Raw genomic sequence first — 13644 nt, 5'->3', positions numbered from 1 at the left:
CAATTTTTCTGTATCATTGGCTTTAACATAAACTGAAATAGATTTGCCTCACGAGACTGAAACACTGAAGTCTGATTCTTCTGTGCCTTCTTAATTTTTATGAATTATAAACAAATAACAGGCTGATTTACTATTCTAACACACTGAATCCATCATACTCTTAAACTATTTATTCTCTGGATGATAGTAATTGGCAAAACCATGTAAACAGTTACTGAAGATGTTTTTGACCTTTTATTAACTAATAGCTTATAGAGCAAGCCTAAATGCAGAACATTTCATTGTACATTTGTGAATACATTACATGATAACAATTGGTTAATTAAGGATCACATTAAGCAGAGACCTTTAATGAATGCTAATACACAAATGTCACTGATCAACGATAGACTTTAATACACAAGACAGCTCCTGACATTTAGCTCAGTCATTAAAAGGAGCTCACTTAAATTTAAGGTGCATTAAGTCTACAATGAGGAATATTTTACAAGTAAAACTTTTTCAGGATAAGGGGCTGAAATCTATGCAGCCGGCCCAGCGTGCTCAGGAAACAATGGTCTCTGTGACTTGAATTCACAAGAAACTATTTACTATTTGTACTAGAGAAGACAAAATATGTATTTTTTTCCTTTTTTCCCCTTTTTTTCACATGGCACATGGCATCTTTTACATCAAGGTATATTTCTTTGCTGTTTGACCCTTAAGTACAGCACATATCACAACAGTTTTTCTATCATTTCAAACAGCATGCCTTAGCAGTTTCCTTAGAAGAAAAATAATGTTTCATCATATTTGGTGTTCTCCAGACATCAGTAAGAGACAGGGACACTTGACATAATTTAGGGAACAGGAAGCGATTTTCATGTAATTGTGTGTCATCGGTGGATCCTGGAGGTAAAGCCGACATCAAATTAAATGGAAGATCCTTTGGTGGGGTGATGAGAGACTCACCGCTGATATGGCCATGACGCCAGCTGCCACAGATCGGACATCTGCAACACACACACACACACACACACACACACACACACACACAGACACACACAAAAACACAGACATCAGCATTTGACTCACTCATGACATTCTCAAAAGTGAACATAACATCAAAACTGGCACGTTTGTCTCTGTATAGTAAGCAACAGGATGATTTCTCACCTTTAAAGTAAAAATAAACAGACTGGTGTGTGCTAGAATGCACTCTCATGAACAAAATCACATTAACACACACAAACACACTGATGCACTTCTTTATTTATAAATATTGTGTGTTATTGCTCACCTGAGCCCCATATGGTAATGAGTTTTTTCTGTCTGCCTGAGAAAAGAGATATAATCAGCCCATCAGACTGCCCCCCCCCTCCAAAACAAAATCATAATTATTTATAATTTATAATAATTTATAATATTCAATTTCCGTTTTGTCGGATGGGTATAAAAAATGTTAGTATATCGCGGCAGCAGAGGCAACCCTCCTGTTAAGACCTCTTCGTGTGAAGACTGAAGAGTGTAAAGGCCATCGACTCTACCGTGCAACTCCACCGGGCAGAGACACCGGCAAGGGATATAAGTATTGTTTTGATTAATCTTTTTTCCTACTACTTGTTTCACTTCTGTTTCAGTTTTTATAACCAATTCTTACTATGTGTTTCGAGATCCCTTCTATCACTACCACTCGCAAACCACACTGCTACACCTGCAGCACTCTCCAATAATTTTTCTTTTTCCCACTCCCCCCGTTTGACTGGAAGAGGTGGAGGTAGTGGTCTGCTTATGTCTAATGACTGGAAATTTAATCCTTTACCATCTTTGGGTATCAACAGCTCCTTTGAATCTCATTCAGTTACTGTTACCTACCCTCTTAAAATCCATTTTGTAGTTGTCTATCGACCCCCAGGATCACTAGGTAACTTTTTGGATGAATTAGATGTGTTGCTCTCAACCTTTCCCGAGGATGGTACTCCCCTAGTTATGCTTGAAGTCTTCCACATCCACCTAGATCAGAGCCGGCTCTAGGTTATTTGGTGCCCAAGGCGAGAGAGCCCCCCCCCCCCCCCCCCCCCCCGGAAAAAGAAACTCCACAGTTATTCCATAGTTATTCATTTTTTATTTTAAATGTTCACACAACAACTCTTTAAAAGCAACAACCTGAAGGATACAGTAGAAAACAATAGAGAAGCATTAAGATCTCACCTCAAGGAAAAGCAGTTATAGTGTTTTCATTTTATTACGTGTTTTCATTTACCCCATCATTTAAAGCACTAAAACCAGCTGTCAGATGTTTTCGCGCCACTCCCGGTTGCTGAGCAGCTGAGTTTGACAGCTGCCTGTCAGAGTCGTTTTTTAGGATTGTAAATCTAGTAAAAGAAATGGACAAATACAAGCAGTGTGTGGACAGTGCACAGTAAAAGTGTACAGCGTGTGCGCAGCTTTCATATTACCATACATACATTTAATTAACTTTTTTTTTTTAAATTCTGCAATTTTGCGCCCCGTCCAGCAAATGGCGCCCCAGGCGGCCGCCTGTGTCACCTGTTGGCAAAGCCGGCCCTGACCTAGATAAACCTCTATCTGCAGACTTCCACACTCTGCTTGCCTCTTCTGATCTCAACCGAATGTCAGCTACTGCTACTCACAAATCAGGCAACCAACTGGACCTTACTTACACATGACACTGCTCCACTGATCATGTACTGGTTACTCCATTGCACACCTCAGATCATTTCCTCCTCACTTTTAACCTCAACATGGTCCCTGACACATCACTTACCCCTCCACATGTCATTTTTTGATGTAACCTACGCTCACTCTCCGTCCCGGCTATCTGATATGGTTTCATCTTCACTTCCTTCCCCTAAACTGTTTGCATCTTTGGATGCTAACAGTGCTACTGATCCTTTCTGCTCCACTCGTATACCTTGTTTAGACACTGTTTGCCCCATTTCTTCCGGGCTAGCCCATACCACCCCTTCTGCCCCTTGGTTAACTGATGTTCTACGTGAACATCGTTCTAAGCTTAGAGCTGCAGAAAGGGTGTGGCGCAAATACAAAAATACTACTGACCTTAATGTGTATCAGTCACTCCTCTCTTCCTTCTCTGCTAATGTCTCCACTGCTAAAATGACATACTACCATAACAAAATTTACAATTCGTCTAACTCTCACGTTTTTAAAAACATTTTCCTCGCTCCTTGTCCTCCTCCTCCCCCTCCTGCATCAACTCTAATTGCTGATGACTTTGCCACATTTTTCATTAATAAAATTAAAAATATCAGTGCACAATTTTCCACAACACAATCCGTCAAGCACATCTCACCAGCAAACATACAATCATTCACATCCTTCTCTTCACTCTCTGAGGCAGAAGTCTCCAATTCATCCTTTCTAATATCCTACTACTTGGCCGCTTGATCCTATTCCATCTTATCTCCTTCAAGCCATTTCTCCTGCAGTCGTACCTGCACTCACTAACATCACTAACGAGCCTGTCAACATTTAGACAGGCTCGTATAACTCCACTACTTAAGAAACCAACCCTCAAATCATCTGTTTTAGAGAACTACAGACCAGTTTCCCTTCTTTCTTTCATTGCAAAATCACTTGAATGAGCTGTGTTCAACCAAGTATCTGCCTTTCTCCACAGAACAACCTCCTTGACAGCAACCAATCTGACTTCAGAAGTGGACATTCAACTGAGACTGCCTTGGTCTCAGTTGTTTAAGCCCTAAGGCTGGCAAGAGCAGAATCTTAATCTTCAATACCAGTGTTGGGCAGTAGCGTCGCTACAAGCAGCGAAGCTACTAGTTTAACTACATTTCTCAGTAGCGTGGTCGTAGCTTCACTGCTTTCTGAATCAAATAGCTTTTCTGTAGCGAAGCTCTTTTTTTTACCAAGTAGCGCGGTAGCTTCCACACAAGCTACATTTTCGCAAGCATTTCTGAAGCTCAAACTCAAATCGGGAAATACAACTGCTAAGATCACTGATCCTGGATCAGTAAGTGACGCGACGCCGCCACTTCATCTTGTTCTTGTTTACGGTGGCTAGCAACCAACCAGCTTTATGATGCATTACCACCACCTTCTGCCCCGGACGGTACCACTCCTTGGCCAGTCAGTCAAAAAATTACTTGATGAGTAATTTGAGAGATGAGAACAGTTGATCCCGAGGAGCAAGTCGACCGTGGCCGTACCTCGACAAGTACATGACACTGATTCCCTAATATACAACCATCGCAATTCAGTCTTCAATCACAAACTAAGCACTTTCTAGCAATCTTTTTTTCTATCTGTTGGTAGAAAAAAAGCGTTTTCCCTCGTAAAGAAAATCACATTTCAGATATATTGTAAACAAAGGGGAAAATAGCACATGCCCTCATGCTAAATTAAGAATTTGTGAATTTAAAAACCCCATTAAAGTTTGATTTAAATCACTGATATGATTATATTTAATTATAATTTAAATGTAATCAAGATTATATTTTCACATAATGTTCTTTAGGATGATTTAATGTAGAAAACGGTAAATCAGAAAATAAATCAATTTAGCTGGGTTTCCAAAGACATTCTGCAAAGGCCTATATATTTAGCATGCCCATGCAAACAGGTGGGTACACATACTTGTGTGTACATTATTATGTGAATTACATGTATTTTGTTGCCAAATTGATAAGGAATACAATACACAATTGAACTAAACAATTACACCTGCCTATCTGTTTGACTGACAGTTTTGAGCACTGAGATAGCATTGACTTGTAATAAAACGTGTTCAACATAAAAATTGAATTTTAAAAGTAGCTTAGATGTAGCAAGCTACTGTTGATGTAGCTAAGCTTGCTACATTTCCCAGGGGGTAGCTTCAGTGTAGTGAAGCTTAATTTACTGTAGAGTAACTGGTAGCTTAGCTCACTACATTTTCCAAGTAGCTTGCCCAACACTGTTCAATACTTATCTTGCTTGATATGTTTGCTGCTTACGGTTAACCACCAGATCCTCCTTCATTACTTCAGACGTATGTACCCTCTAGAAGCTTGCGTTCTGGAAGTGAACATCGCTTGATTGTGCCATCCCAAAGAAGCACAAAGTCACTTTTACGGACTTTTAAAATGAAATGTTCCCTCCTAATGGAATGACCTGCCCAAAAATCTATCTAGCTTTCTAATCTTTTTGTATTCTATATGTTTTCTTTTTATTTATCATATTATTTAAAAGCCCTTGCTACATGTACCGTGTTTAAGCTAACAGAGACTTGTTATAGCACTTGTATATCATTGCTATTTTGTTGTTTTTGATTGCTTCCATTGCCCTCATTTGTAAATCACATTGGATAAAAGCGTCTGCTTAATGACTTAGCTTAAATGTAAATGTAAAAAGTAATTAAAAAAACAAACAAACAAACAACAAAAAACAGTGTAATATGTACAGGGTTCCGTTTTTGTACTATAATTTGGAACCAATTCCAAAGGGTTTCCTATAATTTTTTCTATCTAATCTAATTTAATAGGTGTCAAGTACAGAAGGAGAAAACTCAGAGGTAAGGTCAAAGTCTTTATTCACAGTTTTTTTTCAGAGAAGCAGCATGGAAAATAATTGAGTATTTCATATAATGAAGATAAATAGGATTAGCTTGAACATAAACTGTTCTTTGTTGCAGGTGCTGGCAGGTGTGAGGTAAAGGCTTAAGGCCTTAATATACTGCAAGAGAAATCAAAGAATGAACTGATGAGATATCATTTCAAACAAAATCCGGCCAAACTTAACTTTACAGAAAAGCTTGTTCGGGCTGTAAAACACTTTCACACTACAATTGGTCTAAAAAGTATACAACAGAGGAGGAAGGTGCTGAGGCTCCGCTTTCTTTCACACTTCATTCAACTCTGCACTTTGAGTTTATTTTGTTTGTCAAGTCCTTTGAGGTGAGATGTCTTTGGCTAAAAACATGAATGCAGTAGATAGCTGCTTTATAGTAGCAAATCAAGTTTTGCATTTGATTAAATGAGACACTGAAACTGTTTTCATGATTAATACTGCTAATTGCTTTTAAGCAATATATTGAATAAAGGGGCACGTAAATACATGTGACGTGACTTCATGGGAGTGCTAATTTGCAGAACTTGTGCAACATGCCCATGTTGCTTTTTATAAAAATGTGTAGGGTATCAGACTGAACCAGTCACATTAAATATTCGATAAAGAGCATGGTTGAGACATGAGAAGCCTAATTCAACAGAAGGGCTCAAGACTGTTACGGTTCATGGGTCAGTGCGCTCATCTTGCGTCTCTGTCTAATTGTGTGCGTCTGTTAACTAGCAGCAGCTGCGTTAATCAGCACCAGCTGCAGCTCGCGTTGTTGGTTCGTTGATTTTCATCTGTCTGTCTTGTGTAGTTGTGCTCCTGTCCCTCCAGTTGGGATTCTCTGGACCTTAATCCTCGCCTGCCTAGGATTCCTGCACTAGGTTTGAGTTACTGCAGCTTGAGCAATTTGGACCTTATTCCTCGCCCGCCTAGGATTCCTGCATTGGGTTTGAGTTACTGCTGCTTGACTGGACATGATTCATCTGGGGTTATGCCATCGTCTTCCTACATTCTCATTGCTGACTGTCAAGAGTTACAAATAAACCATTTTTACCTCGCACTTGGATCTCATGACTCGATCATTGTGACAGAACGAACCAACCAAAATGGATCCAGTGAGCTCGGAAGAATTACGAGACTTTTTAACAAGTAGTAACTCTCGCATGGAATGCCAGGAGGATCAGATGATGGCCATGGGTCGTGCTGTTTATCCGCGGGGGTGGATAAGCTCATTTAGCTGGCTATTCGGGTGGATGCCAGAGTAAGGAGGTGTGTTCAACAGAGAAGACACTACGGAGAATCCCTGACGTCACTCATCAGAGCAGCCTATCATCAGTCACTGGCGAGAGTGAGTTCTCTTTTCTAGATCCCGAACTCATGCAGATGGACAGGTCTCGCCTTTCACAGCAGGAGAAGCAGAGACGCAGAGAGAGAGGTTAGTGCTTATACTGTGGAGCTGCCGGCCACGTCGTTCTGCAATGTCCAGTAAAAGCCGGTGCCCGCCAGTAGGTAAGAGGTTACTGACGGGTGGAGCAACTCTTAAATCCTCTCTTTCTGTTACGTCACTACCGGTAAGGCTGACTCTCCATTCTCTCTCTTTTGACTGTGAGGCTTTGGTGGATTTTGGGGCGGAGGTTAATTTATTAGACATTAATGTGGCTAAAAGACTTAAGATATCCATGGTGGAACTCTCTCAGCCCATCTCTGCGGTGTCCCTAAATGGTCAGCTGTTACCCTCCGTCACACATTCCACAGTCTCCGTCAAACTCATCATCTCTGGACAACACACTGAAAACATTGACTTTCTGCTCACTGACACTCCTGCTGCTCCTGTGGTCTTGGGGCATCCCTGGCTGGTGCTCCATAATCCCCACATAAACTGGGGAAAAAATTCCGTGCTGTCCTGGAGTGAATATTGTCATGCGTCATGTTGTCTGCATGTTCTCCTGTGTCTTGTTCTGTGTTTCATGATGATCACACTCGACCTGAAGAGAGTGTTCAGTAAGTCTTGGGCTGCTTCTCTACCTCTCGCATCGTCCCTATGACTGTGCTATAGAGTTATTGTCAGGTACGTCTCCACCTAAAGGCAAACTATATTCGCTTTCCAATCCGGAGAGGGAGGTCATGGAGAAATATATTTCTGATTCTCTTGCAGCCAAGATCATCCGCCCCTCTTCCTCTCCAGCAGGTGCAGGATTTTTTTTTGGGAAAAAGAAGTACGGCTCTCTTCGCCCCTGTATTGACTATTGAGGGTTGAATGACATTACGGTGAAGAATACTTATCCTTTTCCGTTGATGTCGTCGGCTTTCGAGCATCTGCAGGGTGCATAATTTTTTACGAAATTAGATTTCCGTAATGCTTATCATTTGGTTCGCATAAGAGAGGGGGATGAATGGAAGACCGTGGTATTCCAAGCACTCGTCAACGATGTGTTGAGAGATATGGTAGATCAGTTCATCTATGTCTACCTGGATGACATACTGATATTTTCTCATTCTCTCCAGGAACATGTTCAACACATCAGGCGAGTGCTTCAGAGGCTATTAGAGAATGGGCTTTTTGTCAAGGCGGAGAAATGCGTTTTCCATGCACAGTCTGTTCCTTTTTTGGGATACATCGTCTCGGCCGAGGGGGTGCACTGTGGATTCAGGCTGTGGTAAATTGGCCAACCCCAGAGTCTCGTAAGGCCCTGCAGAGGTTTCTGTGCTTTGCCAATTTCTACCGGCGGTTTATTCGCAATTTCAGCCAGCTAGCCGCCCCTTTGCCTGCCTTAACCTCCATCAAGACTGCCTTCAGGTGGTCTAGTGCAGTGGAAGCTGCATTTTCCAAACTAAAGAGCTGCTTCATTTCCGCTCCCATTCTCATTGCCTCTGACCCTTCCCGGCAGTTTGTGGTGGAGGTTGATGCGTCAGAGGTGGGGGTTGGCGCAGTTCTATCCCAGTGTTCCTTCACGGACGGTAAGGTGCATCCTTGCAAGTATTTTTCTCACCGTTTGTCCCTCGCCGAGTGTAATTATGACATTGGTTACAGAGAGCTGTTGGCAGTCAAGCTCGCTTGGAAGAGTTGCGTCATTGGTTGGAAGGTTTGGGGGTTCCTTTTATTGTTTGGACCGATCACAAAAATCTTGAATACATCAAGTCTGCCAAAAGATTAAACTCTAGGCAGGCTCGGTGGGTTCTTTTTTTTTTGGTCGTTTTGATTTTTCTAATTCTTATCGTCCAGGTTCTAAGAACATCAAACCGGATGCGTTATCCCATATTTTTGATGTTTTGGATCGCTTATCTTTTTCCGAACCCATTGTACCGCAGAAAGTCTTTATTTCTGCAGTCACGTGGGACATCGTGTCCACGGTTCGCATTGCCTTGCAAGTAGTAACGCCCCCGCCCGGATGCCCACTGGGTCGGTTGTTTGTGCCAGAGACTTTAAGGTCTGAAGTCATCCGATGGGGTCATTATTCCAAGGTAGCTTGCCATCCTGGGGTTAATCGTACCAGGTTTCTCTTTAAACAGCGGTTTTGGTGGCCAGCCATGGCTTGTGACATTCGTCTTTTTGTTTTGGCTTGCTCTGTCTGTGCTGTTTCGAAGTCTTCCAATCGACCCCCTGCTGGACTCCTTCAGCCACTGTTAGTTCCTTTGAGACCCTGGTCCCACATTTCGCTAGATTTCGTGTCAGGTCTCCCTCCTTCACAGGGAAACATGGTGGTTTAGACCGTGGTGGACCGGTTCTCGAAGGCAACTCATTTCATTCCTCTGCCTAAATTACCTTCTGCCAGAGAAACAGCAGTTGCCATCATAGATCACGTTTATCGCTTACATGGCCTCCCGATGGACGTGGTCTCTGAGAGGGGGCCTCAGTTTGTTTCCAATTTTTTAAGAAAATTTTGTAAATTACTGTGGGTGACTGTTAGTCTTCTGGATTTCATCCTCAGAGTAGTGGTCAGATGGAGAGGGCCAACCAAGATCTAGAATGAGTGTTGCTATGTTTGATTTCTCAGAACCCCTCCTCTTGGGGCCAGCAGCTCTCATGGGTTGAGTGCACACATAACTTCGTTTCCAGTTTCAGCTATGGGCCTATCGCCATTTCAGTGTAGTTTAGGGTACCAGCCACCACTTTTTCTAGAATTGGAATCCGAAGTCGCGGTCCCCTCTGCCCACGCATTTATCCAGAGGTGCCGACGCACCTGGACCAGGGCCAGACTGACCCTGCTCCGGGTGGGGGCGCGCACAAAGGTTCAGGCCGATCGCCACCGGTCGAAATCTCCCATCTACGTCGTTGGTCAAAAAGTGTGGCTTTCATCAAAAAATATTCCTCTCTGATCCATCAGTAATAAGCTTGCGCCTAAATTTATTGGCCCATTTACTGTCACCAAAATTATTAGTCTGGTGGAAGTCCGCTTCAAACTCCCTCCGGCATACAGGAGAACTCATCTGGTGTTTAATTTTTTCTAAATTAAAACCCGTTTTTCATTCACCCAATAATCCGCCAGTCCCGGATCCCCCCCGCCGCGTCTCGGTAGATGGGGAACCAGCTTATTCGGTTAAACGTATTCTGGAATCGAGGCGGAGGGGACGAGAATTTAAATACTTGGTGGACTGGGAAGGTTATGGTACAGAAGAGAGGAGTTCCTGCTAGAGACATGTTGGACCACTCCCTTATCGATGATTTCAATCGGCAGGTAGGTTCTCCTGAGAATGCCAGGAGGCGTTCCTAGGGGAGGGGGTACTGTCACGGTTCATGGGTCAGTGCACTCAACTTACGTTTCTGTCTAATTGTGTGCATCTGTTAACTAGCAGCAGCTGCGTTAATCAGCACCAGCTGCAGCTCATTTGCGCTGCCTTTAAGTTTGGCTGGTTTCCTGTTCGTGTTGTTGGTTCGTTGATTCCCGTTGAGTCTTGTGTGGTTGTGCTCTTGTCCCTCCAGTTGGGATTCTCTGGACCTTATTCTTCGGCCGCCTAGGATTCCTGCGCTGGGTTTGAGTTACTGCAGCTTGAGTGATCTGGACCTTATTCCTCGCCCGCCTAGGATTCCTGCGCTGGGTTTGAGTTACTGCTGCTTGAGTGGGCTGGACGTGATTCATCTGGGGTTATGCCATTGTCTTCCTATGTTCTCATTGCTGACTGTCAAGAGTTACAAATAAACCATTTTTACCTCGCACTTGGATCTTGTGACTCGATCATTGTGACAAAGACAACAGGATGTTGTTAATCAATTCCTAGCACCATAAGTCGGAAGCAAGTCCACTAACTAGCAGCTTGAACAGCTTTCAACATTAGAACAAAAGAACAATTCGCAAAGGAGAATTTGGGGCAAGTAATCAAGATTGATGGCCAAAGAGATGCACAGCATGACCATCACATGTAAATCCATGATAGTAATTGTAACGATATCAACCTTCATATTCTTCCGGAAGAAGGAGGCGGGAACCGGCGGACAATCAAAAACATTTTAATAACAAAATAAACACAAAACAGCGCACCAGCCCCTCACGGACGACTGGTGCGCATAAAATAAAAACCAAAACACAACTAAAAGCCCAGGCCTGGTCCTCTCTCGTCCTTCACTGTCGTCGCTCCAGTTTTATATCCTTCCATCTCCTCCATGGGCCTCGAGACCGGTGGGACGAACAGGTGTAGTTCATCTCCAATCACTCCCCCGGCCTCGCTCCCATGTCCCTCGGCCCCGCCCCACTCGTCACAGTAATCATGATCACAAGCTCTTTGTGATCTCCCCCCCCCCACCTAGAAGAAAAGAACCACACTGACATTCCTAAGGGGACCTTTTAACCTCTGGTCTCCACAGAATGTGCTTATGTCAAAGAATGGCACAGAAACTGTCTTTTACAGATGTAGATGCACCAAAATGACTTAAAAAGGAATATCAGTCGATTGCTTAACTCCATATATATATATATATATATATATAATGCAACCCACACATTTGACTATCATTGTTTCTAATCACTTACTGTGTATGTCTTTTTAATAACTATTTAATAGCTTAAGGATTCATATTCATGTTTAGTATGTGTGTTTTTGAATCTTCTTGCTTGAAAAGTTTCTGACAATCAATTATTTGTGATCAGGTAAATTTGGACCACGTGGTTGAGATAACATTTAATTTATCTATGGGGTGGAGAAGCATCGCAACACACCTAGCAAAGACAATATCTAATTGGTAAAGACCACATCTGAGGTGTGGCCGAAAGGCCAGTTTAAATACTCAGGACACCATCAAATTATGCTCTTAGCTTTTGCTTTAGTTTAAGCGTTTAGCCATGCTTTTTGTCATTACATTTTGTGTTCTTTCATCGCTGTTCCAGCGTGCTTTGGCCTGCACACCCACTGCTACTTAGCCATGATGAGAAGAAACGCCACCTAGTCTTGTCAAACTTTACTTCTATTCTTTTACTTTAGTGTATTTGCTTTTCCGTTGAGAGTTTCATGTTCTGAGTTAAGTTTTGCCAAACAGAGTCTCGAGTCTGACCTTGAGTACCCGTCTTAAACTTCAACCAGCCCACAACTCTGCATCGTCAACCAACGCCAAAACACGGGCTTCCAAAGACGTCACTTCAACAACTACTGAACTTCCAACCAATCAGCAACCTCTGGAAACCCTCTTTTCAACTAGGGAACCCCCTTTACACAGGCAATGCAAGTAATTACCTCCAGACTCTGAGCTGCACTGGTGTATCTAATATAATTTTAACCTCACTGAGGAACTCAATGCACGGGTTAATTAAGTGATTGATGGTTGTTCATGACTATGCAATTTCATGTATTGCTGTAAACCTGGGATTTCAGATTTTCATTCTCTTAAACTCATTCTTTCCTAACTTTCTCTCTTCCTGCAACTTGTGTGAATGTGTGAGTGTGTGTGCTTTATGTGTTTGATTAGTTTATATGTCTTAGATTTATCTAATAAAGCCTTTTTAATATTGAAAAGAGAAGTATCATGTGTTTTGTGCTTACAAGTTAATGTCTAAAACTGCCGATCTTGTTACTGTGTTAATTAATAGTGGTTTCACTATAATTTGGATATTAATATCCATTGCAGAGTTGATGGTGTACGGCTCATTCAATGAATCGCTGGTCATCTCAGTGATCAGCTATAAAACACCCATTCTGTCCAAATTCCCTTTAAAATCTTAAATTCCCTTTTAGATTCCCTTTGAGCTAAATTGACCTGTTTTCCTTGCAAATGCTTGCTGTTTTCTCCATTTTTCATATGTTAATTCTGTTACTGAGAGAAAAGCGTACAGCACATATTTACATATTCATATGTACATTATATTATAAATGTACATAACATTTTAATATTACATATTTACAAAGAGTTATAGAAACCAGAGAATGCAGTTATGGAAAATGAGTCAGTTAACCACCCGAGTAAAACCGCCAGCACCGTTTTACAACAGGGTCTACAGATTATGCTAAACCATACATTATACATTTAGTTAAATGTATGATACTTGCACTGCCTTGGCCGTTAAACAAGTGCCCAGGTGCAATCTTTGGAGAAAGTCTTGATTGTTTGAAGGTTCAGTAGTGTTGGGATTGCAATCAAGTCCTTCCAGGTTTGAAGGCTGATGAAGTCCAAAGATGTTACTTTGACTAAGTGGTGGTTGTGAGAGTTTTCTCCCAAATGTAAAGTGAAGGCATGGCTGTAGTCGAGGCCTGCTAGGCGTGGCTGCGCCAGCCTTTAGAGAAGACAGGAAGGCAAGGGAGAGCCAAGAGCCAATAAACAAAAGCTAGATGGGTTACTGATGTGAGGGCTTTTAAGTTCTTTGGGGGTCACAAATCTGAAGGATCAAAGAGCCTGTGGTGTCTTAAACATTTGGAAGGAAAGTTTGAGACTCTTTATCTTTGAGCATGGTGTTTTGCATATGGATTCAGTGCTGATGCAAAACTGTTGAATATTCTTAAACCACTAATATGTAGCCAATGTATCACAAATAAAATACACCCTCATTCAGATCATGAAAATACCCATTAATAGATACCAAACATGCTATAGGTGAAGTCATATTATCTAAGCATGCATAAAAGTGTTTACAAAACAAAAGAAAATATACA

This window comes from Carassius carassius, chromosome 11 (genome assembly GCF_963082965.1).
Source record: "Carassius carassius chromosome 11, fCarCar2.1, whole genome shotgun sequence".
Taxonomy (NCBI): Eukaryota; Metazoa; Chordata; class Actinopteri; order Cypriniformes; family Cyprinidae; genus Carassius; species Carassius carassius.
The sequence above is the reverse complement of the archived record's forward strand: the minus strand, read 5'-3'. Positions refer to the sequence as shown.